We start from the raw sequence: 26,406 nt of genomic DNA, 5'->3' as shown, positions 1-26,406 counted from the left end.
CCGAGGGGAAAAACGAGCTCTCCCTCTCCCCCTTTTTCTGCTGTAGTTGTGTTGCGCATTGTTCCAAGATCTGCCTCTTCTATTCCTAAGGAGTCAGCCCTCACTATCCCCTTCCTTCCCCATCCCATGTTGCTTCTTAAAGAGGAGTTCAAAAAGTAACTGCAGAGCACATCCCAAATGAAACAAAAAACAAGCACACAACCTTACAGATTCGTTCTGCCAGGTAGTAGGCAGCCTTTTCTTATGTTTCAGACAGAAAACAAGCAAACATGAGTACTGAGCAAGTGTTGGGATTTAACGATACGTGGATGATGATGATTATGATACTGCTGAATATTTTTCTTTCAAGACATAGGGATTCTGGAAGAAAAACCTGTCACCTCCAGAAGGAAACGGGGCTTCTAGCAACACAGTACCAGGGAATGCTGGTACAATACGCTCTCCCTTTAAAGTGCAAGGACTTTTGAGCTGCAGAGCTGTGCAACAGTCTATTCGCGAGAGAACCTTAAACTACCTGTTCCCTGCTCCTTCAAAGCTTTTCCCCTACTCTGTGTGTTTTCTGCAGTTTGCATTATCATTTGATATATATTACAACGCAGTATTCTCCTCAGTCCACAGCTCCAAGCCTGCTCTGTGGCTTCCCCTCTGTGCAGGAATTACAGAGATAAATCACTGGAGCTGAGTGCCTCCAAGTGCAAGACTGGCCTTTCTGGGTAGGATCCACTCTGCAAGGGGAGGGTGCTGGAGCCAGCCCAGGGAAAATGAAAGGAGGGGCTCCCTTTTCCTGGTCTGTGCCATATGCCTTGGTGTCAGGTTACTGAATATTCAATACCAAATAGCTGGGCAATAAAGGAAATCGAAGTTCCTCTGTGATGCTACAACAGACATAATACAGCATGTATGAGGTGCTTAGCTAAGATGCGCTCAACAAATAGATCCTCCTCCAACAAGCCTAGGGTTAAAATACTTTAGACAACAAGAAAGAGGCTGCCTTGTGCTTAGTCAGACTATTGCACCCTGCAGACTGAAGCTCCCTTTTGTCTGCTACACAAAGCTATGCCTGCTCCTTGCCATGCCACCTCGTAGGCTACGACTTCAGCGGCTGGTCTGCTTAACACAAGCAGAGGACCTACCTAATGGCGTGCCACCCCTCAGTAAGCAGAGTGCCCACATTTGGCGCTCAGCTCTCCAGGAGACCTGCAGACTCAGGGCAGTCCCTTTGCCTGAACATATAAAGGCTTAGAGATATACCAGATGAAAAAGATGAAAGGTAGATTATAGATGGGAAGAAAACACAGGGCTGTGATAAAGAGAATGTGAAGAAAGCGATGAAGGCAAGGTGAAGTGCAACATACTGGAGTCTCAGAGATGACCACAGGCAGAGTGAGGCCAAAGGTCCACGGAGCAACTAGAATGCTAGGCTGCAGGGGACCAAGTCAGACATTCACAAGATGGCCCCAGGTATTGGAGACAGGGTCTGGAGCTCGCACCTAAGTCTGGATCTGGAACAAGAATCCAAAGGGGCCAGGAATTCCTCCATTCATCTCCTAAGAGATGGGCATTTGGTCAGTTGGAACAGCACCAGCAGGATCTTGCACAGGGTATCTGTGGCTGCACCTCTCCTCCATATCTGTGGAATATGTGCTCCAGGACATTCGGAATAAGATGTCCAGTGGCCCTCACCTAACCTTTCCAGAGGACAGGATTTGGGGACACTACCTCCTAATCCCATTGCTCCAGAGGATCTTGCCTGGGCTGCTTGCAAGTCATGGAGGCAACAGACTGGGATGACATGTTTCCTGGGAAACACCTCTGGTAATACAAAGCCCAGGCAAACAGCTGCACTGAAATGCCAAGGACCCCCTTCACGCTGCCTTTCACCTATAATCCTAGGCCTCTTCCTAATGAGTTCATAGGACTTGTATCTGATTGAATGTTAATTCTGGTTTTATTCCGTTTCTTGTTTTCCACTACAGTCCTGGGTACACGGCCCTAGAGGCTGCCCTTAGTACTGGACACGGAACACATTACAGGCCTGTTCTGTCATCTCCCTGAGCCTGGCCCCAGCCCTGGCCCTGGGGAACAGGAACACACAGCAGTGAGGACAGAGGCCTGTACACTGTCAAAACTAGATGGAAAGGTGGCTCTTGGTCCTTGTATGGCCTGCAGTGGAATGGCAGGATTCAACTGCCACACTTTCATTTTACTACATGCAGCTTCTGAGCCAGTTTGTATGAAACTTGTCACGAGAATCAGAGCAAGCCACGTCTCTCTTCTAAGTTCAGCTCAGGAACACAAGTAAATTCCAGTGACACCATCAGCTCGGAGCCAGCACACTAACCACAGGCACATGGACCCCAGCTCTGTGCTCAAACAAGTACAGTCGCTGGAGAGAAGAAACAACATGAGAAGGTGGATTTTCCCACAGCAGTTGATTTTTAAGGCCACAGGGGACCTCTGTGGTCATATTATCTGCACACCTGTATAACATAAGATATATTGGACACATGAAGAGTACAGGGATCAATTTAAAAAGAAAACTGCAGATGAATATCAGAAAAAAACCCTAATACAGAAATCTATCAGATACTGCAAAGGTATCCCAGAACCCCATACCCGAGATACTGAAAACTGAACTGGGTCAACCACTGGGAGATATGTTGCACAGAACAAATCCTACTTCAGCCCCAGTGCTCACACTAAGCCATCTTCTGTACACACGATTTCTAGAAGAAACCAAAACCACAGCATGAAGAATGCCCAGGGATCAAGATGGTCAGACGCATTTTTTTTCAGAAACACTGAACCAGAATATTATTTTACCCAAAGTATTTTGAGAATGATCTGCTCTCTTCGGTAAATGTGCTCTAGAATGGGACTGCTGCTGAACATGGTGAACATGCTTTTTACTTTTTAAACAAGCATCAATTTTCTTTTAGAGAAAAATAAAATTGTGCCAGGCAAGAATGTGTTTTGCCATTTTCAAGTAAAAAAAAAAAAAAAAAAAAAAGTTATGGTAACAAAATGACAATTAACTTCCAGTTGTGGTTACATTTGCAAAAAATGAACTAGAGGTTAGTTTAAAAATATTTAATTTTGTGATTTTTTTTAACTATATAGAGGAATAATTTCTTTGCCACTTTCATCAATACAGGGGATCCTAAGTTTTGCTTGCTGCTTCATGGGTGGGAAAGTAAAGAAATCATGAAAAAATATATACTCTCAACCTTTGAACAGAGGGGCTCCCAATGGAAATGCTAGCAAGTGGTAGCACCATAATATCCAATAGAACAAGAGATGTTATTCATTAGGAAGTGGCTGTAAATTGTCATTACCTCTCTAAAAGGTGACACAAAGCATAAAAACCAATTGTATTTGTGCCATTTTCCCCTTCTAAGTGATATGTAGAGAAATTGGTGACTTATATTATTGTTTAAAATTGCACTTCTTAAATCTCATATATCAAGCATTCTCTGTCTCTCTGTGGTAGAGACTTTCAGCATGACAGAAGAACAAGCAAGACAAAAACATCACAAGTGACAAAAGGCTGAACGTAGGTAATGAAAAGGAAAGGTTTTTTTCTTTAGACAGTGTTTACAAAGTTTTTAGGTGTTTATCTGCTGGGTTTGCACCTCCTGTAAGTCTTGCTAAATGTCAAATTTAGATCAAACTAGTTAAATAGTTTTAGCTAAACTAATGCAAACCCTTGCATGGAAGCTCTTATTGTTTCGTGTAGCCTAAACCAGTTTCTAATCCATGCAAGTTAAGTCGAAATAAGTAGCTTAAACTGAAACAACTATGTCCACATAGCATTCAGCAACAACTCAAAATCACACATTCAGTTAAACCAGTGTGCCCAGCACATCAGTAAGTCCTCGCACAAACTCCTGACAAACATCCAAGAGAGAAACTCTATCCGTTAGAGATTCAACCAACCCTGGCTTAAACTGCGAGTGCAGACTGCTCCCAGGAATTTCGCATTTTCATCCAGCAGAACAGGCTTGGTATTTCAGCTATTTCAAAGGTGAAAAACAAGCAAGAAAAGGCAGGGGGGATTGCTGTTTTTTTGGTTTTTTTTAAATCTTCCTGGCCCTCTTTAGCCACCATAAAGCAGCTACAAAGGACCCAAGCACCATTTTCTTTTCCCTTGCAAGTCACTTTTAGCAGACAGACTGCTTCTGATGGATCCCATACTGGGACCAACTGCAAGCCATGCATCTGCTAAGTTTATGTCTGTGAAGCATAAATAGAGAGACAGTCCATAAAATGTGGAATCACAGGCGGTGGCCTCAGGGGCATAATGGTGCATTACTTGTGTGAGATCAGAGTGCTGCACTACAAGATATATGTGGTTACAGGAATAAGGGCTTCCAGGCTTTCTGAATATGTCATCATTTATTGTTTGCATCGTTAGCTCTGTTGTACATGATCACGCAGCAGGGGTAATACAGTAACCTGAGAAAAGGCTTCTGCAGCGTGCTCTGGAACTCCCATCAATTACCACCACACAGAGAATGTTTGCTGTTATGGAAACTGGTATGCTGGGACATTTAAACTGCTACTAACTGATGAACTACTAACACCTCTTCGAAAAATGTGAAAACTAATTCCATTTAGCAATAATTTTAATCTCTGTACATTTTTCTTCATGTCTAGTCCTTAGTTTCTTAACTCTGGGAAGATGTGAATGAAAGTAGGATCTTGGCAGGGATGCAACTGTTAACTGGCCTACGTACTATTCTAAGGAAGTAGAACCACCCCAATTCAGATTCCCAGAGAAAGAAAAAAAATGCACCCAAGCTTCTCCTGTCTGTCCCCAGCTTGGTTTTAAGAGAATGCATCTGTCAAGCCCAGACAGGATGCTACAGTAAGCGAGATGTGAGATGGACAGGAAAGGCCAGATCTTGATTTCAAAGCTTATAATAGAGATGGCCTGGATGTGAGGACCTAGAATGAGTTCTGAGTTGAAGACGATAACTAGCCTGGGTGACAGGTAGATTGGTGCTGTGATCCAGACAGAGAAAAACAAACTCATAGGGCAAGGAACCGGATCAGAGAAAAGCTGAAGATGCCCTTTGGTCATTCACATTCCTGCTCTTGGTTCCAGCATACAGGTGGCAGGAAATGAAAATTAAAGCAAGGTGAAGGGGAAGTTTTCAAAGTTAAGTTCACCATTTTTTTGGATTTGTTTCAACTGCTGAACAAAGGGATCCCTACAATACACAGCCAGAAGGGACCACAACTGTCCTCTACTCCACACTCTGGTAAAAGCACAGGTCATAGGACTGCCCTGCACTAACTGCTGTTTGAGCTGGAACATGCTATTTTAGCAAAAAAATCCATCTTTGACTTAGACCTCTCCAATTAAGAAGAATCCCCCACAAACTGCTAACTTGGCACACGAGGCACCTACCTTACAACCCTCTCTGATTCTACCTTGTTCCAGTGGTTAACTCCCCTCACTACGTATTTGACTTCCATAGGAACTCACATGTCGAACAAGTTTATATTCTGAATATGGGCACAAACCAAAAAACTGAAATTTCCTGTGGGGGGGGAAATCCAAAATATTTTTATTTAATTAAAATCTTGGGTTCAGTTTTTTTTTTAACAAAAAGCACCTGCCTGTTCTGCTGCCGGGGCACTCGACATGTGGCCCTATCTCTGGGGGACTCTGCTGGGCTGCTTACAGGTGCGCGGGACTAGGTCTGCAAGTCCTGCAGAGACTCTCTGGCTGCAGAGAAGCGAACCTACAAGCCCTGAGTGCCCAGCCTGAGCTAGGGTTTACTGGACTCCCAGACTCCCAGCTGCAGTCAAGACAGGACCTCCAGGCGCTCTGCTCCACAACAGAGTTTAGAAGCCCTGGGAGCCCAAGCTCGGAGGCAAGGAGTCTGGCAGGGCTGCCCTAGTTTGCTGATCCTCAGCAGCCTGCCAGGTAAGTTGGGAAGGTATCAAGCAGGTCTGCAATGCAAGCTTGTTTTGCATATGGGGTTCTGCCCAAAATCTGCCTGTTTCGGATGAGTTCAGCAACATTAAGATGTTCCCACAAACATTCAGTTTTAACTAACTGGCATTTTCTGTTGAAACATTGTTTCACCAGAAAATCCCCAAGCAGCTCTACTTTACCATTAAACATTTGCACCCTGGAGCCTTTCACTATATGGCATGCTTTCCCATCCTCCAGTTGAGCTTGCAGGCAGTTTTTGAACCCCCTCAAATTTATTACCATCCTTCCTGAACTGTGCACACCAAGTCTGGACACAGCACTGCAGTAGCAGCTGCTAAAGACAAATGTAGTAGGACCTCCGTGGTCGTAGTCAGGATTCCCTAGCTTATACATCCAAGGATGCTACTAGCCCTGCTGGCCTCTGTATCGCAGTGGGCTCCTATTAGGGGTTACCCACTGTGAACCTCAAGCTATTTTTGTCCACTGCTTTGCAAGACAGTGTTTTCCGATCTGTGAATGTGGCTTGCCCTCTACTCCTAAACATACAGCTTTGCATTTGGCCATATTACAGCACATACTGGTTGCTAGCATCCTGTTTACCTTGCGACCTAGGTCATTTTGTATTAATGAGGTACCCTCTTTGTTACATACCACTGCTCAATCTTTGCACTATCCTCAGTGCTTACTGATACTAGTTTTATGCCTTCTTCAGGTCTTACATAAAAAGCTGTATGGCACAACAGGGCCAAGAACTAATCCCTGCAAGACCCCACTTTAAATGTGCCCACCCAGTGGCAATTCCCCATTCACAACTATGCCTTGAGACCTCATGAGTTAGCCCAGGTTTAATCTTTTCAATAAGTGCCATTTTGATTTTGTATCATTCTATTTTCTTAATTAAAATGTCACATGGTAACCAATCAAATGCCTTACAGGAGTCCATTATATCACTGTTATTATCTTTATCAACCAGACTTGTAACCTCATCAAAAAAAGATATCAAGTTGGTTGGAAGCTATCTGCTTTCCATGAACCCATGTTGATAGGCGTTAATTGAATTACTGTCTTTTAGTTCTTTATTACTCAAGTTCTGTATCAGCTGTCCCATTAGCTGTCCCAGGATTGATGCTGGGCTGACAGGCCTGTAATTATTCTCTTTAATATTAGCACAACATTAATTTTCCCTTGGTCCTCTGCTTCCTCCCCAGTGTGCCATGGTAGCTGTTACTGCACCTGAGCTAGGGGCTGCCTCCTTGTTTAGAACTTGATTTCAGGGCTGCACGTGTGAATTTCCTGATGGATCAGTTCACAGTTTAATCCATTTCCTTCTCTCCCCCTCATATAATTTCAAAAGGAAGGAAGGAGGGAGGGAGGGAAGAGTGAGTAGGATACTGAGTAGCTTTACCATTTGCACAATCTGACTTAAAAATTAATCCAGGACAAACTTCTAGCCCTGACCCCTTTGAAGATCAATAGAACAAAAAAATCCATTCCATATTGCTTGGGTCCTAATTATTAGCAGTCTCCAGGCACTGAGAGGAAGTGCTGACCACTTGACCATTCATGGCCCTAATTATGTACTAGACACACTTGAAAATCTCAAAGCTTATAAGCAACGACCAGCAACAAAATCTGTCACCATTTGGTCAGGTACAAAGAGGTTCCCAGAACCTTTTGGTCTGTAAGGAATTCTTTATATCACAGGTCCTCATGATATTGCTCCTTTGGCTTCCGAGCTAAAAAATATGGATTAGAAGCAGCTGCCACTAATTCTTAATTAAACCATCTTGTGAGGATTTCATCCAGAAGCAGAAATATCCCTCTTCAGATAAAGGCTTCTGCATACATTCTTGTAGCAGTGATCTACAAATCTAGCTAAGTGCCATGTGGTCTTTCACACGCTCTTTGAATTGGTTTGATACCTGCCCTTTCCAAAGCTGGCTCTAATAGTCAGGCTGGACAATATGGTTCTATTTAATAAGTTCACACATACAAGCAGCACTGTCCAAAAGGCAGAGCACCACTGAGCGACAGGCAGAGATAGATTCCGCATGTTGAAGGGTGTCACTCTTACTAGGTAAATCAATACCACATTTCCCTTCTTATCTTGAAAGCAATAGGAGAACAAATTACATTAGCATGGATCTCTGTTTTGGCTCCTTAGACTGACATATGCCTGCAGAAGAGCAGGCTGCGTTTTATATACCTTTGCCCATGTAAGGCCTTGGTTAGAGAGAAGGCATCTCTGGATTTTATGTATGGAAGAGGCAGAATCACAAGTTCCCTGTGATTTCAGCTCTGGGATTTTAGGGTGGATTAGCCTTGTGGCCAATAGCGGGTGAAATTTAAGGGCCTGAAGGCTTGGATCTGAGTTCAACCAAAGCTGATGGGCTGGAAATGCCCTGAGAACAGACTCCCTACCCTGCAGTTCCCAGCCCTGCTAGTGTCCTGTTCTCTCTGGTTCACAGGGGAATTCTAATAAGCTCAAGCTGGTTATTTCTTTAAGAATCAGCTCAAATCAAACAGGGATCCTTCACAAGACACTGACCCACTGACTCTTTCTCCACAAGTTACAGAAAGCAGGGATAAAATTCTGTGTCCCCATGACACCTGACATGGGTATTTCAACAAGCCCTAAACCTTAGTATCCGATTTGTGGTCTAGGAAACGTATCCTCAGAGGCACAATGCGCGAGGTGCTTGTTAGACCATGATGCACGTAGATAACCGAGCGGAGTCCCCTCACTGTATTGCAGCAAGGCCCAGTCCACATGACACCTGCCCAGTGTCATCCCCCGTGTTTGTTTTTCACTGCATACCATTTCCTTTATGGGAAAAGGGAATAGTCCTTCAAAAGTTACATGGTCAGGCACCTGGAAAGCTTCTGGCTAATTTGTGTGGCTTACTGACATGGAGATATGAAAGTACTGAGTGGACACAATTCAATGTTCAGACATCTAAGAACAAAATTGCAGGCTTTGGTCTTGCTTCAAGAATCTTCTTCTGCATGGCTGAGAAGAGTACAAGCCAACCTAATCTGACACAGCACCCTACTGAGACTAAGCATCATCCAAAGTTTGAAAGAGAGTGAAAGGGAAAGTGAGGGTTTGGCAGTTTATATATTTTTTCAAAGCACTTCAAGGAAATTGTCAGAAACTCATAATTAAACTAACTGAATTTAGTTTCTGCCAGCCTAAAACGGCTAGAATAAAACAGGTATCACAAGCATCTGGTGGGAACCAATAGCCCAGCTTCTAGAAGTAGGAGAAAGCAATGGCTCCTGCACGCAAGGTGGCTATCTGCATACACACCCACTGCCTCAGGTCCCCAGTGCTACAGGTGGAGAGATAGAGAAGCAAGATTACAAAGCAAATGTGCTAACATGATTTACAACCAGGCAGGGCTGCTCCTGTGGAGTAAGAACTGAGAAGATGCTGCAAATTGTTAACCTATGAAAGGCCAACTTTTATTTACATGTTTAAAAAACCCCCAAAAAACCCCTTAAAGTGCAAATAAAATCAAGGGCTCAAAAATAAAGGCCTTTTGTCCTCTGGGAGCGCCAGAGCAGGGCTTTTGGGAAAAATGCAACGAAACCATCTGTGGGCATCTGTGGTCCTTAATTTAAACGCAACCCTTGTAACAATTATTAAAAGCATAAATACACAGTGCCTTTGATTCAAGGATCTCAAAGCTCTTCCCAAACATTCATTGCTGCACTGCATTTTATAAACCACTGCTTTAAAATGATCATTTAAATATCTTGTTACATGAAGCAAAAAAGTAGCATTAATGCCTTGAAGGTTAATCACTGCTGATGCCCCCAGGGGTAAAATAGTATGTGTGGTCACTGCTGTCCAGAAAGCATGAGGAAAGGGAAAACACTAACATAGCTGTAAAAGGATTTATGCTGCATGTGAGGTTTGCTTCGAACAGGGAGGTGCAGAGCCTACTTGAGAGGAAGCAGCATCCGATTGATGCCTCTGGCTGCGTCTGTGGCTGTAGCACCGTAAGGCACGTTGGTGTGACTGTTAAAAGCATGAAGCAGCTCCTGGTTCCACTTTCCTAACCAGAGTCTGATCCTGACTAGCAAATCAAACAGGAGGCTGTGCTGCAGAAGACCAGCAAACAAGCAAGTGCAGGTTGGAGTTTCAGGGGTATCTCATCAGAGCACAGGAATGAGCATACCCAAAACACAGACCTTGTCTGCCCTGCCAGGCCACTTTAGAATAGCTTAGCTGCTGCCTTCACTTATTTCAGAACATTTATCTAACCCAAAAACCACTTCAGATACTGGACTATATCTTGTGCGTCACGCTCCTGCCTCCCTTGAAACTATGAACTCATTGTGTTCCTCTGTATCCACCGCTGGACCAGGAAGAGGTAGACAGACTTCAAGGAATTAAAGAGCAACAAATGTCACTGTCGACAAGGGACAGGAGGCACCGACTGAAGCAAAGAGGATATGAGACTGTGCAGCTTAGCTAGTTAACAGACTGGGGAGCAACACCACAGGCTACTACTACCCATGGGAACACTCCAGGGAGAAAGAGGGATTATTTTTCACAGTCTGAATGTTATAACCATTTAGCTGAACTGAAGACAAATAAATTCATACTAAGTTTGGGACATAACTCCTGCAAGCTACATGTAATATTAAGGTGCTGTACTGTACCCCGCCCCCTACCAAAATAGGGTGAGGGCACTGTTTGTTGACCTATTTAAAATGCACTGGACAAAGCAATAGTAATTGTCTTTTGGGAGAAAGACCAGTTGTGACCTACAGAAACAAGTCTTTCTACTCCTTTCTGCCTGGGGTGCAGTTACTGCAGTAGGATGAAAGCAGGAAATTCCAGTATCTTCTGACAGAATTCAAAAAGGAAATCAACAGACTAAGCCTCTGCAGAACATGACGGGGGGGAGGGGGAGGGGGGTGGACAACAACAGAATTTTTTTTGTGCTGGTTTTAAGCTATGTTTTAATTTTATAATCACAGAAATACTGGTGGAGTGAGTTCCCCACTCCATCATGGGAGCAAAGCTGAGGCACTCTGCTCATGTGCCTAGAGCTGGTTTCATACATACTAGAGTCAGACCCAATGCATTAAAATGCATCCAATGCATTAAAAACAATGTTGCGATGAATCCCAGTACAGGGGCAAGGTTCATTGTCCCATTAACTGTCCTTGTAGAACAACACATACCATTTAACCTCATGTCCTATTCTCAACACACTGTCCCTTCTACAAGTCTCTGCCCATCACTGATCTGAGTCTCCTAACCTGCCCCAATGCTGCCATCTGGGAGGAGGTGGGATGGGGACTGCATCTCCACACACCACTTGACAAGACCCCTTATCCCATCTCCTAGTGTACAAAACCTATTGCTGACGAGTCCAGTCTGCTCACACATCAGTTACCAGTCTCATGAAACCTAAGATGTTATACTTGGTTCAAATAAAAGCAATAGAGGCAGATGCAATAAAACAGTCCTAGGCAAAAGGAAGTGGTGGGGGTGGTAGAGAGAGAAAGGCCTAGAAGCCCAATGAGAATGAGTCAGTCCCAGAGAGTCATTTGATACATCTCTATATGAACAGGTCTTCCTGCCACAACAGCAAGTGACCTGTTTATTTGCAGAACCACTGTCCAGCATTTTTAGTCATTTGCCCCTTCTGTACTATACAGTTAGTAACACATAGATGCTTTCAGACTTGCCCCATCTTTCCTTCCTGCAAAATTAAAATCTGTCACTTTTCAGACTGGCCAGGTTTGGCTGCATAACTGTTTTAGCAGGACAATGTCTGCCACTTTTCTCTGCGCTTCTAGAGTTTAGAACAGAGATGGGAAAAATGCGGCCCACAGGCCAGATGTGGCCCACCAGGCCATTCCATCCAGCTCGCGGGACCACTAAAAAATTTATAAAATTATGTGACCATGTGGCCTTCGAAGGCTTGCCAAAACTCAGTAAGTGGCCCTCTGCCCAAAATAATTGCCCACCCGTGGTTTACAGGATGCCGGTGCCCATGTATTTTGCTTCTAGTACTTTAAATGCAGCAGGCTCAGTTATGGCTTTTGACCAGACAATGGGCTGTGGGAGAAAGAGAAGGTACACTGTCCAAATGGTGGGTCTACAGGCACTGGAAGTAAACATATGCCTTACAGAGGCACCAGGAGAGGAGTCACCCAAAGCTGCCTCAATCAGCAAGCAGGAGGATCATAAGCACATGCTCTACTTTAACCAAACCTGGCACAGAGCACTACTGGAACCCAGGGATGAGTGTGGTTGTGAAGACCATGTGCAACACATCAGGCAAAAACACTGGACTGGAACCAAATAGGGATAGTGGAGTCTCCAAAAGAGCAGCCCTTGTGGACCCCCATCACCAAGTCAAACAATGTCCCCATTAGTTCCTTTGGACAGTCACAGGGCACCCAAGCTAGTACAGTCAGACATCAAATCAGCGCATCTGAAGATCTGATTTTGAGATGTCCAGTGGAGAACAGAACCCAGATAGACCCAGAATGCTCCCACCACCCCCAGGTCTCTGCTGTCTGCTTCTGGGTCCATGGAGTGCATGGTGAGAGCAAGCATTCAGGTATATCTGTTCACCACGCTAGATGGCAAAAGGCACCAAGTCAGATGACTTGCTAGTGAACAGATTGGCTAAAGAAAGGGTTCTTAACAGTGCCCTGGTGTGAATCTAGTTGAGGCTGAGGCCCTTTGAGGAAATTGTATTGAATGCATACATTTGCCCATCCACTGGTACTAGTACCTGTCAGAAAATGCAGACAGTGTCCTCACCCACTTCTTGACATCCCTTCCTCCCTTCCCTGCTACTGAAGACTTGATTCCTCAGGAGGCAGGCTGTTCAGTCCTTACCTTTCTTGAATGGATAAAAATACCTCTTTGGAGAAGCAGACAGCACTAAAGTTACTGGACCATAATAAATTATACATACATACCTGCATACGTGTGTACATACACACACACACACACACACACACACAGCATTTTCTTCTAGTAAATGCTGAAGATAAGTGCAATGCTGGAGGCTTTAATGGAAACAATGGTAAGAATTAAATATGAATTTTCATTTTCAAACATAGTACCTGTCAAGCAGCTTCTGCACAGTCTGACAGGTCCTGACCTCAGGGTCCTTCACATCTCATGTTAAGTATTTTTTTTGTTTCTCACTAAAAAAGAACAGAAATGCTCCTTTAGGTGACTGTGACGTCATCAGTTAAAGCAAGAAAAAACAGAAAACCCCAACCTCAAATCCTGGCAAGCAAAACAAACAGGAAACGATGCATAAAAATTTTGCTTTAAGATATTTATTTTGCCAGCACATGTTGCACATTTGACATCTTAACCAGGTTGGTGATTTCTAATTTCTGCTTTGTGCAAAGCCATGCAACCTTCTTTTCTGCCTGTTTTTGTTTCCCCCACAACCAAATGGGGTCCCTGAACGTTCCACAGGCTGCTGTATATTGGACTGGTCCAGCTTACAAGTATCTGGGGAGCAGAATTTGTCAAAACAAGTCAGCAAGTTCCTTGTTGAATACAAAATGTTTAACACAAACATGTGAGGTTTCTGCCCCATGTCCCTTTTTACAGCAGGTAACAGGACAGCACTGAACATTTGCTCTTGCTGCAGCACAGGGGTGATGCTATGGTAGAACAGCCTCACCCAGCCAGCCAGAAATTGCACTTGCAGTGCTGTTCCATTTTCAAAGACTTGTTTGTTTCTGTACAGCCAAAGCCCCCAAACCCAAAGGGACACTCATACCTGCCAAACCCAATTCATTCAGGGCGACTATGTTGAAATGCCAAGTCCCTGCTGGGATTTAAACAAAGACGTTAGATGCAGATGAGGAGCTGTGGACATTTGGAAAGCATGATTACCAAGTTGTGGACCTTGACATATTTTTAAAGAAGGTCTTCCCACAATGGCTGATCTCCCAGACAGCCAAACTAGAAGTTGCCCCAAGACTCTGATGAAAACCGGGGCAGGATCTTTTATAGCATCAGTCCCCGGTTCACATACAATCTTTTTTTTTTTTTTTTTTTTACTGCTATATTTTTTGGCTTGAATTTTACAACACTAAAGAAAAAAACAGCTTGGTATTGATCCTTTAAGGTTAAGATCTTGGTGCACTTAAATTATTCTAACCCAGAGAGTTTGAAATTTATAGTCCCTCTTGAACCTCCCTGCCTCACCAGCTTCCTTGGGAGGACTCTGCTGCAGGCTGCACGCCAAGTGCAGTAAAATTTAAAGAGGTGAGAGAGAAACTTCCCAGAAAATATAAACATTTCATGGAAATGAAATAAGTCTTCCCTTATAGGAACTCACCTCAGCAAGCTTTAGATAAATGGAAAGGTATTCAGAATTGTAAGTGGATATAAAGTGTGGTGTTTTAGATACATTTGTTTATGAGCAATGCAGAAATGAGTATTGTCTTTAGACCATAGTCACACAGCGAGGCCCTGTCAGTCCCCCCCCCTCCTGAGGTCAGCAGTGAGCACTAAAGCACAAATTGCAGAGCCAATTGGCTCTGTTTTATGCCTCCCTCTAGGATGGATGGCAGCCGCACACACCTCAGCCCCCCCACAAGAACAAATCCCCTGCTTACTACAATCACAATACATGAACTCATACACCCAGTAAGGGATCTGAAGTATTCCCCAAGTTCAGAGATAGGAAATTCAGAATAATAGCAAATGAACAAGGCACTGGAAAGTACTTTCCTTCTGTGTCCAAGCTCTCTGGCTGACACAACACAGAAGCCACACTTTACTGCACAATAACAACAACTTGGAAAGGAATAAAGTGTGAGCATTAGAAGGGCTATAAATTCCACAGCCATGTTAGTCGGGCACCAGTTGCAGGGGCCTGCCTGTCTTTCCAGTTTCTATGACCTACATTTCCACAGAAAGTTCATTACATTTGTGAAGAGCCAGGAAGCAGCTAGCAGAATGACAGTCTAAAAGAAAGAACCGAGATTCTGGAAGGGAGTTGCGTGGCTGGGACCAGGCCAGGGAATCCAGTGGCCAGGGATGGGTCAGGAATGCAGCATTTGCAGAGAGTGATGCTGGTACCTCCCCCTCTCTCTGAAGACCTATGGGATGCTGATGCTCTATACAGGATTTCTTCTTGGCTCCTCACCTATCTCCTTTAAATTCTAGGAAACCACAGAAATGCTGAGGGTTGAGGGGATTGAGAATGGGTTCTCTAGCCCACCCCTCTTCACTAGAACTGGATGGATATCACCCACCCTTCATAAGCAAGTGTTGACTTCCAGCCTTGCCTAAGCTGTCCTTCTAACACAGGCTCTTCCTATTATTTATCCAGGTTCTCCCTGCCGTATGATGACTCTTCTCATCACCAACACAGAGTGAAAATCATTGCCCTTCCTGCCACATCTGTTTTGCCTCTGTGCTTTCAAGCCCCCTCCCAAAGTGCTCTTGTCTCGGGGCTGGTGTGGCGTTACAGGAACTACAAGGCAGAGCACTCCTCATCCGTCCCTCGTCCCCTCAGAGACACTGGCTCTCTCTCCCCGCTCCTGCCCTGTAGCTCTTGCCTCACACTGCTTTTGTGTATTAAATGAAACAGTAAAACTGTTTGGCAGGAGACTCCAGGTGGGACTTCAAAAGTACTTAACTGACTTAGACCACTAACAAGCAATGAGATCCCACAGCTGTCTGGTACTCAGTGCCCAGTCAGACCTCATCGTCACCAGAACATTTGATTCCTGTCTGGACAAAGAGACAAGATGCCACCTGAATGCTATGGACACCCTTGGCTTTGGTGGCAATGACATACATGAATAATCTGGGTTATAAGAAAATGAACATCTACAGGCCCAAACTAGTGCAGGGCCTGTTTCAGTCCAGCTGGCTGAGTGCTTGCCCACATAAGGAACCTGCATTCTGCTCCCACCACTGGCTTCTCCCTGTAAATTGTTAATTGGTTTGTATATGTTTACATAAGAAAGTGTGTGGTGACCTGTAGGTATGCACAAAAAACAGCACATGCCTTTAGCCATGTCTTCCATAGGCTCTGGCTTAACAGGTAATCAAACACTCATGGGAAGGACAAGCTGGGGCCAGATTAAATCAAATAACTTCAACAACCTTTTCCAAGTTTCTGTGAACATTTAACCAAGTGTCTTTCTCCAGATTTCTGCCCTTCTGAGGGCCCCATTTCTTTATTGCATGTCATCTGTGTGGCACTGTAGTGTATATGAGGTCATTTCTGAACAAAGTGTAGTGACTACCAAAGGATATGATGTGACAAATTACACCACACCTCACACTTCCAGGGCTGCTGCCAGAGGAAAGGGACGAAGCATTGGTGCTGACAACATTCATCTTATACAAAGAGGGTAACAGCTACCCTTCAAAGGGAGCAGAGACCAACTATGAAGGAAGAAGGGACAAGTTCCTGACGCACACTGAACCAAAGAGCCTTCCACTGGGAGACATTCCTTTCTCCACAGAGCAACGAAGTTCTGCTTAAGGGAGAGTACGAGAGACTGGTCTCCAAAATCACAATTCAGATATTTTCAAGGAGGAGTAGAGATGTGTTCTGCCCCAGTCAAGTCTCCCTCCAGCAGAGGGAATAAAGCAGCCTGCAGGAGGAAGGACTAAACTAAATATTATCAAACAACCTTGATATACCCTTTCATCTCTGACCCCAATTCCATCATTTGTCCAGTTAGTTTGTGAGCACCCTGGAGCAAGGCTGTTCTTGTGCTGCCTCTCGCTTGGCTAAGACCTTGAGGTACATCCCCACATGTGGCTCAGCACACAGAATTTAAAAGGCATGTCCCTGCATTTTAGTGGGTGGGCTGCAGTTTCTAAGACTGGGTTCTCCTTCACAAGCAGATCCTACAGAAATGTAGGAACAACATCCTGCTTCACCAAGCAGCTTAGATATGTGCAATGTTTTCCCACCTCGCACTCCTGGACAACGCAGTCAGAGATCACTCATCTCAGATTTTTTGCTAAAGTTCACATTTTCCATCCTGAATGTTTTGGACTCTTGAATACTAGCAAGTTCCAGGCAAGTTCTTAACTGGAAGCTGAACTCTAACTAGAAACCCCCCCGCCCCCAACATCACTGATGTTTCTCAGACTGTCCTTTTAGAAAGAGTTTGATAGAAGAGTGTATAAAACATTTTGAAAGAAAAACTCCTGAAACATATCTTCAAAGAGAAGATGATGCAACTGCATTACCCTGTATGTGAAAGGGTGGGGAAGAACCTAGAGAAGAGCCCGTCAAGACTATAAATCTTCATTTCAGCAAGCTAGCATTCTAACAGGCATCCTTCTAGCTGGCCATCAGGCAGTTCACAGGCACTGCTCTTGAGGCCTGAAGCCAAGAGTATTTTGGAAAGAACCAGTACTAGTTTAGCAGCTAAATCCTTCACACTGATGCCAGGCATCTTATAGGGGGCAGGACTACTGTACTTCAGCTCAGTCAGGAAAGCTAAACTCTCAATACCTCTTGTAAAATGTTGTGCATTAATTTACTGATAGTTTCCTCATCTCCCTACTGTAGTTGTGGCAAGTTAGGATGTATTTAGTGTTTCGGGGCGCTATGCCCTGTAGCTGTGCAATTGTTCGCACAGCTTTAATGACAAGTTAAACCAGCATTGTATGAAATGGTTTAGACAGGAATGATCCTGCCCTGAACAGGGGGCTAGACCAGATGACCTTTTGAAGTCCCTTCCAGCTCTGCTTTCCTATGATTCTAGGTCCTGGAAGGAAGCAGTCCCTGAGATGAAGTGGATAGCGCTGGATCTGAAGACAGGCTGCTGCTCCATTACATATCAACATTGGCTTCCCTGTGAGTTTAAAGTCTAAATGCAATTACAGAGATGAGTCCAGTTTGTAGGTGCCAAATGTGAACTTGCAGGCAGGGTTGGTGCTCATCAGGATGGACAACTGTCTTGCCAGACATAGAAGGCAGCTGTCTGGATGATCTTCCATTTGAATGTCTGCAATGAGACCAGTATTGCTCCAGACTGAGACTTGCTATTAAATGATGGACACCCAAGTCTCTGGGCATGCCTACCTCCTGACCTACTGACTGATCCACAGGTGGGGAGAGGGGATTTGAGCTGACAGTAAAAAGGACACTCACATGCCCAAACTATTTTTATTGGATCCACTCGTCAGCTGTTAGCTGATAACGGTCTTCGACATCCAGCAACTTCAGTGGATTCAGACATGCAACTGAAAACACTGCCTTCCTCAGAGCTGCACTCCTCTTAGTCCGGCACGCTTCCTCCGCTAGCCATGTACATTCCTGCCATCTCTATGCCCCAGATACCTGCCCATTCTTCTGCCCAGCTATTCAGGAGACAGCACATTTAGGTACCTTGGGGCCTGGTTCATCTCCTGCTGCTTTGTTCAAAGTTCTTCTCGTGTGGATGTGAGGGGCCAGCCTGGTCCTCGTGAGCATGTTTTAGTATTTCTGAGACAGTCTCACTTACAAACTGCTGACTAGAGTGTTAAGGCCCAGCACTGGAGGGGAGGGAAGAACAGCCAGGGCTTGCTGTCATTGTAATATATCTGCAGTATCCTGAAGGCAAGCGTGGGGAGGCAGAGGGATGGCAGCAGTGCTGCAGATTCACCCCACTTTGTGACATATTACATCCCAGAGTGAAGGAATTGCCTTGTAGGGAACATAAATCAGGAGCCATTTCTCAGCTTTTAAAAAAGTAAAGTTTGTATGAATATAATTATAGACTCTGATGCAAATAAAACAAGATGTGACAGATTTAGAAGGCTGCCATTACTAAGCTGCTGCTATAAAACTTCAGTAAGTGACTAGCAGTTGGCAAAAGGTTCAAAGAGGATCCTGCTCTCACTAGACATTGGATACTGTGTCCAAGATGTCTCTTTTTAGAGTTCCTTTTGCTGAAGTCTGCATACTTTAAACACAAAAAATTGGTGTGTTTGCTTTGAACTACATCATCTAAACCAATTTCTCTCTTTGGTTCATGTCACAGTATCAACACATGCTTTTTTCACCTACCTGAAGATACAGGACCTCCACTGCAAAGGATTTGCTGCTTGTATTTCTTGAAGGTGATATTATCATCTTCACTGTAATGCCTGTATTTCCATTTCCAATACCACTAACAGGGTAAAATAGCTCACCTTGTCTCTAAGTCAGGGTTTGCTCTCTGCCCACCTGAAACACTGTCTCACTTCATCTCAATTAGCTCCAGGTAGCAATAGTAAGTGGAATGTGTATCAGCTGCTCAGATTATACTCACTGTCAGCTCAGCTGTGATCTAAGCCTCGGCTCCTGGGAGCTGCTTTAAAGCGTAAGAGTTATGAAGCAGAGGTACTCAAGCACATACAACTGCCATTGAAGCCAATGGGCACAGGTGGTGCAGCCTCAACATCTGACTCTCAGGTCTCTTGCCCAGAATCCTGAGCAATTTACCCAGGATGACATGATGGCAAAGGGGGCGTAAAATCTGGGGGCATCTGGCTCCTCATCCTGCATGCTGATCTGTAGCCCTCCTCTCTCTCATTAGTGAGAAACAGTTCCAAGTGGTTCAGTTTTAAACATGGTAAAAGTGCTCTGAAATTTGGGCCTATCAGAGTGCCCAGCTTTAAATCCTAAAATGTCTGTCAGTACTGTTTCCTGAAAAATCGCTCTCAGATATTTATAACAAAACAGGGTTTGAATACACAGGCTATTGTGTGTCTCCCCAGATATTGTCTAAGGCTCCAGCTCTACTTAGCAGACATAACAGTATTAATTCTATGGCAGGTTCAGGGGCTGGAGCTGGCACATATCTGCTGAAAGACTGCCCTATCCAGAGGCTTGCAGAACTGGTGGATTCTTTGGTATTTGAGGCAACTGTAAAAATCTGATTCCTTCTGTTACAACAGTCACCCTCTTCCCCTCCATCACCTAGATTGATTACTTTGCTTCCTATCACCACGAATCTGCATGAAGACAACATTCTGAGCAAGCATAAATTATAACATGGAGTTTCCAACAGTGCATTTAAGCAAACTATAATTATAATGGGTTACTACCAAAAACACTTTTCAACACCTTCTCACTAGGTCTCCTACAACATTACTATAATTTGTAGCCTTCTTTGTTACATTTGTCTCTTAAGTGAGCCCATTTCCAAGCTACCCCAGGGTGACCTCTAAAAATGCATGGAAGTTGCATTATCCTCTATATATGCTACTCTTCATAATGCCAATCACTTTGGCCTCCACAGTGATGGAAGGGGGCAAATGAATAGGCCATCCCCACATAGGTAGGGATGCTGACTGCATACTGTATACCATTCACTGCACTAAGTAACATGCCTATTTGCACACTTTTTTTCTTCTGTTTCCAGGACAGAGGCCTGTAGTATATGCATGCCTGCCAGTTGTAATACTGCTGGGGTCAATTAGGTGAAAAGTTGCCACACTGTGCTGTAGTATCAGGTAGCTGCAGGATCACAGGGCCCTCCTTGAGCACCACAGCAGGGATCTTTGGGTCCCATGTGCAAAGCTTCTTTGAGATGGGGCAGGTCAGCAGGTCCTGTCCCTTTGGTGTCAGTCAGCTCAATGAGGTTCTAGCTGGCCCCACACAACCAGGCAAGGATGCAGTTATCAGGACTATTTGGTATCCGTGAAGGGCCAACAGTATGCTCCATGCAGCCCAAACAGGGGTCCTGCAGCAGACGCAATGCAGGTTGGGCACACAGTGTGCCCCTCCAGGAGGCCTAGCCAGAGCAGTGAAAGCTTGTTTTCTCACTCATCCTGCATCAGCAAGTCATGGCCCTAACATGCTCTGGGAGGAATTGATCTCTTGTCACCTGGGGAGAACATCCACGTATCCTGTGCGTATTAGAACTCCATGTTAAGCTCTACAATATTTCTCTTGCACAGCACGATCCACACAGGGGTAAGTAGTCTTCTGCCAATTCCTGTTAGCAGGAGGTAGAGGAGATAGAGTCATAAGGCAAGCACAGCTCTTCTGTTCCACCAAGCTGCAAGAGATGACCATGATCCTTTGATCAGAGGTAGCTTGAGTAAGGGCTCAGGGACCCTGCAGAGACTTGGCCAAAAGCCTCTGCTAATTCTCAGAGAGTCAGCAATTAAGTCAAACCCCAGACAGGGGACGTCTCACCTGAGACTACCCTGTTCCATATCTGCTCTGTACAGGCAGATGTGCTCAGAGCATTTGCAATGAGAAGTGATACTCCTGGAAAATCTCAGCTGCAGTGTAAGGCTCCACTGCTGCGGTTCCTGTTCTTCATGTTGCCCTACAAAAGGAGGGGGAATATCCCCACTTGTTTCTGATGCAGACTGACATGGGCATTTTGGCTGCCTATACATGTGCTTGTTCGTGTTCTAAGTACAAAACATTGGAGCGGGCTCAGTTAATTGAATCTGCTCCACATTCCAATTAGAATGCTCCACCACCTTACCACCATGTGTATTAAGCTTCCATACATTTTAAAATGACCGGGGGGGGCACTTTAACTAAACCTCGTTGAATGAGGTTTAGATTAAAAAATGGCCACAGAATGCTTTAAGTGCATGGGGCCTTAATACATTAGTATTCACGTACTGTCTGGGAACCACGCTATTTAAAATGAACCCCCAAGCACATGGTATAAGTAGCATTTAAGTCCATATTAATTTGCAAAAGTTATTCTCAATTTTGAGAGTAATAACTGGGGTCATTTGACCCCAGTACTCCTTCCTGCCATGGCAGGGGGTCGGACTAGATGATCTACTCAGGTCCCTTCCAACCCTAGAAACTATGGAAGTTTTGCAAATGACCTATTTTTCAATCCTACAGAAAAAGGATCTCCAGTGACTTGATACAATCTGCAAGAGAAGGCTGAGAGGTGATCTTGTGGCCATCTACAAACTCATCGGGGGGGGACAACAGGAAATAGGGGATATGATGTTTACCAGAGCACCCATCGGGGTAACTAGAAACAACAGCTACAAATGGAAGGAGAGCAAATTTAGACTGGACATCAGGAAAAAATTCTTTACAGTGAAGGTTGTCAAAATATAGAATACCCTTTCAGAGGAAGTGGTGCTGTCCCCTGCCTTGGTGGTATTTAAGAGGAGACTGGACAAACACCTGGCTGAGGTCATCTGACCCCAGCACTCTTTCCTGCCCAGGTCAGAGGGTTGGACTCCATGATCTAATAGGTCCCTTCCAACCCTAAAAATCTATGAAATCTATAATCCTGTGCCAAATAGCAGGCACTTTTCAGCATAGCCTGTGGGATGATGGAAATGTTGTTTGTTCCAGGATAAGTGCAGAGGGCCCCAGAGGTCCTGTCCACCCAGCTGAGAAGGAATGAAAAGAGGAGTTCAGGAGCAGCCTATAGTAGCAGAGAGCAACCTAGGACAAAAGCAGAACAAGAAGTGCCAACCTAGCTACTTCAGGGCAACTGGCATAACTGTCATGCCACTGCTGCTGCCAGCAAAGTCTGGGCTCAAGCTCTTGGAGGGCCAGTGCGACTGCTGTGGTTCACACTGTTCAGCAAAACAATTAATACAATCAATTACATTTCAAGAATGTCTTGTCTTGTGAATCATTGGGCCATTAACCTGAACACCCCCAGTGTATATTCCCACCATCAACACTGCCTGAATAATCCCCAGGGGAGTAATTAAAAGCATATCACATGGAGAAATGTGTAATGCATTATTGGATCCTAATAAATACAGCAACCCTCTAGCACACTGACAGTGATTTAGAAAGGAGCTGCTAGATATGAGAGAAAGAGGGAGTGCAAGAAGGGAGATGTGGGGGTTGTTGCTGCTAATCCTCTGCTGTAAATTTACAGGACATACGTGTATCTCTTTATCCCTTGACATCCTTAGTGAGGCTGAAGACAGGTAGCAGAAGTGAAGAATGAGCTCAGTCACTGAAAGTCAATGGGACTTAGGCTCTTCCGTCTATTACTTCTGAACACTGGACCTAACTGTTTAAGGCACTTAGGCAACAGTGCCAAGTGAAAAAATGCCTAAAAAACTTTACAAGTCTGGACCTTCACCCCTCCACCAAAGTTTCCTATTACTGATACTCAGTGGGTATTGCAGTTATTAATAATGCTTCAGACAGAGCAGATGTTATGGAAATGCCAAGTGTTACAAAGGCAGGTTTAAAACATCTGGAGTAGTGGGACAGTTTACTGTAAGAGGCACCCATCCTTGCCGGCCCTCTGCTGACAAGGCCTCACTCAAGAGGCAGTTCTCTCATGGCCATGGAAGATTACAGAAGGGAAATAATACTCGGCTCACCTGCCTTTCCTTTCCTTTTCATTCCTATAAATCACTGTCTTCTTTGAAGGCCTTGATTCTGCACATTGAATAAGTGAACTATATTTTGCTAGGAGTTAGGTAGTCATGTAAAACAGAAACATGAGGCTAACATCTTACTATAGTTCTTGTGGGCAAATATAATGACTAATATTGTTCCCCTCCTCTCTGCTGTGTGCTTTGTCCACCACCTGTAAATCTACTTAAGCTGGCTAAATATGTTCTTCAGAGAATCGTGGAGGTTTGAGATGCACAAGGCACAGGAGTATCCCATCCATCCCTGTCCCCCACAGTCCAGAACTCGTCCCGCTGATTCCACTAACCTTATCTTGTCACCTAGTTGCTGATGGCTTGTAGGTTAACACAGTACTCTGGCTTGCTGCTCTAAGGAAACTATACAAAGCTCCTGTCCAGTCAATCCCGCGGCATTCCAGCAGACTCCTCTGAAGAAACACTGCTGAGGTGGCAGCAGATTAACTTTCAGTGGCACAAGTCTAAAGCCACATCCAAAGTCCAGCATCAGCAGGCCAAAAGGCAATTGTTCCCTGGCATATTGCAATTTCCTCATTCTACAATTCAGCCCCCCATTAACTTTCATAGGTAGCAATTTTCCTGCTAGTTTTAAAAAGGTTCTCAAAGTCTAAGCATCCTGGAGTTCGAGGCAAGGACCAGTGTCCTAGTGTTCTTGGTGCTTGACAGACACAGAACAGACAGACCCTGACCTGAACAGCTGTATGCATTAAACAAGAGACAACTGATGCATACAGACAGGCAGCAATGAGACAATCCTGGTCAGTATGACAGGCAGTAGTTAAACAGACTTAACACTGCTGAGCTTTAAGACAGGTTGGAAAAAAATACCAAGTTTGCTGGTTTGTGGATGCTAACAGAGCATGGCAGTGTCTGTTTGCCCTCTATCCACCATAAAGTGGATGGTGGAGGCTGGATCCTGAGCCAACTGGAGGTGGGAAGTCAGCCATCCCATACTGAATGAGAGATGCTAAATAGTGTGGGGGTAGGTTGGAAAGAGCTTTCAAGTGCAAACAGGCAGCTTATATTTGAGGTGACAGAGAAGGGGGAGCCAGCAGAGGGATGCACAGGACTGTGACATGTTCAAAAAGATATGCTAAGAAAATAAGCCTTGAAGCAGTGTTCTAATGAACACAAGGGGCAAGACTGCATTTGTCACAGCGAGGGAAAAGGATTGCAGTAATAGACACATGAGAAGTAAGAGTCATGAAATGATCAGCCCTTGGATGAGGGTTTATAAGTTACAAACTAGGCCGCAACTAAATCAAACTACAAACTAAGGTACAAGATACCTTACTCAGTGCTTACGTTTGTGCCTCTGTGCATACTTATTTGCAGTGCCATGTTAATGATTTTCAGTCATCCTAATTGTATTATCCACTGCTAGCCAAACTTGCAGTAGGCAGGTCCTCTGCCTGACAGATCTATCAAGTTGTTCAATAAGCAACCACCACATGAGCAAAAGGGAGAAACAAATACAAAGTTAAGGGTGCAATCAGGTGCAAGTGCTAACTGTCACAATATGCATCTGCTATGTTTTATATGGAAGCAACAGTTAATACAACTGGTGCTGAATTATAGCACACAAAAAAAGAATAATAATAGATCCTCAGAGCAACCTCACTGCACGCCCCCCCCAACCTTCATTTATCAGTTTCAGAATAAACAGATCCACTTGATGCTGAAACCAAGGCTTTAGGATTCCTAATAGCTCAAGAATAAATCCCACAATGAGCATGGACCTTAAAATGCATCCTCACAAATGAACTAAAACAAACAGGAGGTTCCCTACCTACAACACTATCACTAGAGACCTACCTTTCCATCCACGGGGAAGGGATGAACACAAATACACAACCCTGGAGTCCCTGATCTGTCATGGCAATGGTTTATGTGAGGTTGTAGGATACCTAGCTCCCACTGATCTAAACCCTACATAAAAGCCTAGGCCAGGGCTGTCCAACTGACATCCTGCAGGCCACATGTGGCCTATGAGAGGTTAGTTAAGTAGCAGTCCCTGGGCTCTTGCCCAGCTGCCAGTCCTCCCACTGCCCTGGCTGCAAGAGCAGCCAGTCTCTGGGCAGCCCCTTCCCCTAGGCAGAGAGATGCCTCCCTCTCATGCTGCCCTGTAATAACCACACTGCAGCCTTTTAAGTGTAAATGATAAGATGATCAAACATACAGAGGATTGCTGCCATTGAACAAAGCAGCATCTCCTTTCCCCACTTGACCTCTTTGAATCATATCTCCCTGCCTGCCCAAGGACTATAGGGGAAGGTTGTGTACACTGAACACCTACAGTCACAAAAGAACATTTATCCCATGTTGTGAGGCATCATATGGACACTGTCATTAGGTGTTATCACATAATGACAGGGACACAATGATCAGAGCTCGTGCCTCTGCACGTCTGCACTGCTAGCTAGCTCTGACTGCAAAAAATGAAACCCTGCTGGCTTTCATAAAATTAATGTTTTGACAAGGCACACTTTATAAATTCAAAATGATGAAAATAGTGTATTAATAAATAGATTGTAGATTCTTTCTACCACACTAAAGCTTTTGGGAAGAGCTGGCATGGTGAGAGCAGGAAAAGGAGGTACATTCCAGCAGTGAGTATGTGACAGACAATGGAGATGATATTTTTCTAAGGAAGAAGCATAGGTTAAGTAGCCTTTCTTTCCAATAGAATAAGAAATGTAATGTCAGCTTAAGGAACTTAAAAGTTGTTAGCAGTTATATATTACCAGCAACATATTTTACACTAGGCAGCTATGAAAAAAAAGAGTCATAAAAAATGCAATTAAATGTCTGAACTGTTGCTATTTTGGAAATTAAAACAACACACAGTATCCTTGCTGCAGCTTATATTACTTACTTATGACTTGTGCACAGTTATTTTCACCAGTTTAACCATGCTTCTTTTCCATAAAAATCTGTTGTTAATAGGTCTCTTGGGAACTCTGAAAATAACAAGATCTGTAATAAAAAAATTAATAACAGTGAGAGCAAACTTAAGTTAGAAAAGCTTTTTAGAATACATTAAAGGTTCTATTTTGAAAAAGACATATTTGCACAGAAAACCTCCGCTGTTTGATTTTCTACACAGCAC

At 44.3% G+C, this 26,406-nt stretch overlaps 1 long non-coding RNA gene across 1 annotated transcript in view; it reads right to left on the bottom strand.

The window, feature by feature from the left end:
• The window catches only part of LOC149855220 (uncharacterized), a 157,230-nt gene extending 130,953 nt beyond the window's left edge, over positions 1 to 26,277 (bottom strand). The window contains exons 1-2 of the long non-coding RNA XR_016438484.1: positions 26,173 to 26,277; positions 13,052 to 13,135 (exon numbers count right to left, since the gene is read on the bottom strand). This is a non-coding gene — a long non-coding RNA (uncharacterized LOC149855220). The remainder of the gene's footprint in view (positions 1 to 13,051; positions 13,136 to 26,172) is intronic.
• Between the last annotated feature and the right edge of the window lie 129 nt (positions 26,278 to 26,406).

Source organism: Crocodylus siamensis, chromosome 11 (assembly GCF_052110815.1).
Source record: "Crocodylus siamensis isolate JL-2025a chromosome 11, ASM5211081v1, whole genome shotgun sequence".
NCBI lineage: Eukaryota > Metazoa > Chordata > Crocodylia > Crocodylidae > Crocodylus > Crocodylus siamensis.
This window is presented reverse-complemented; position numbering and strand designations above follow the sequence as displayed.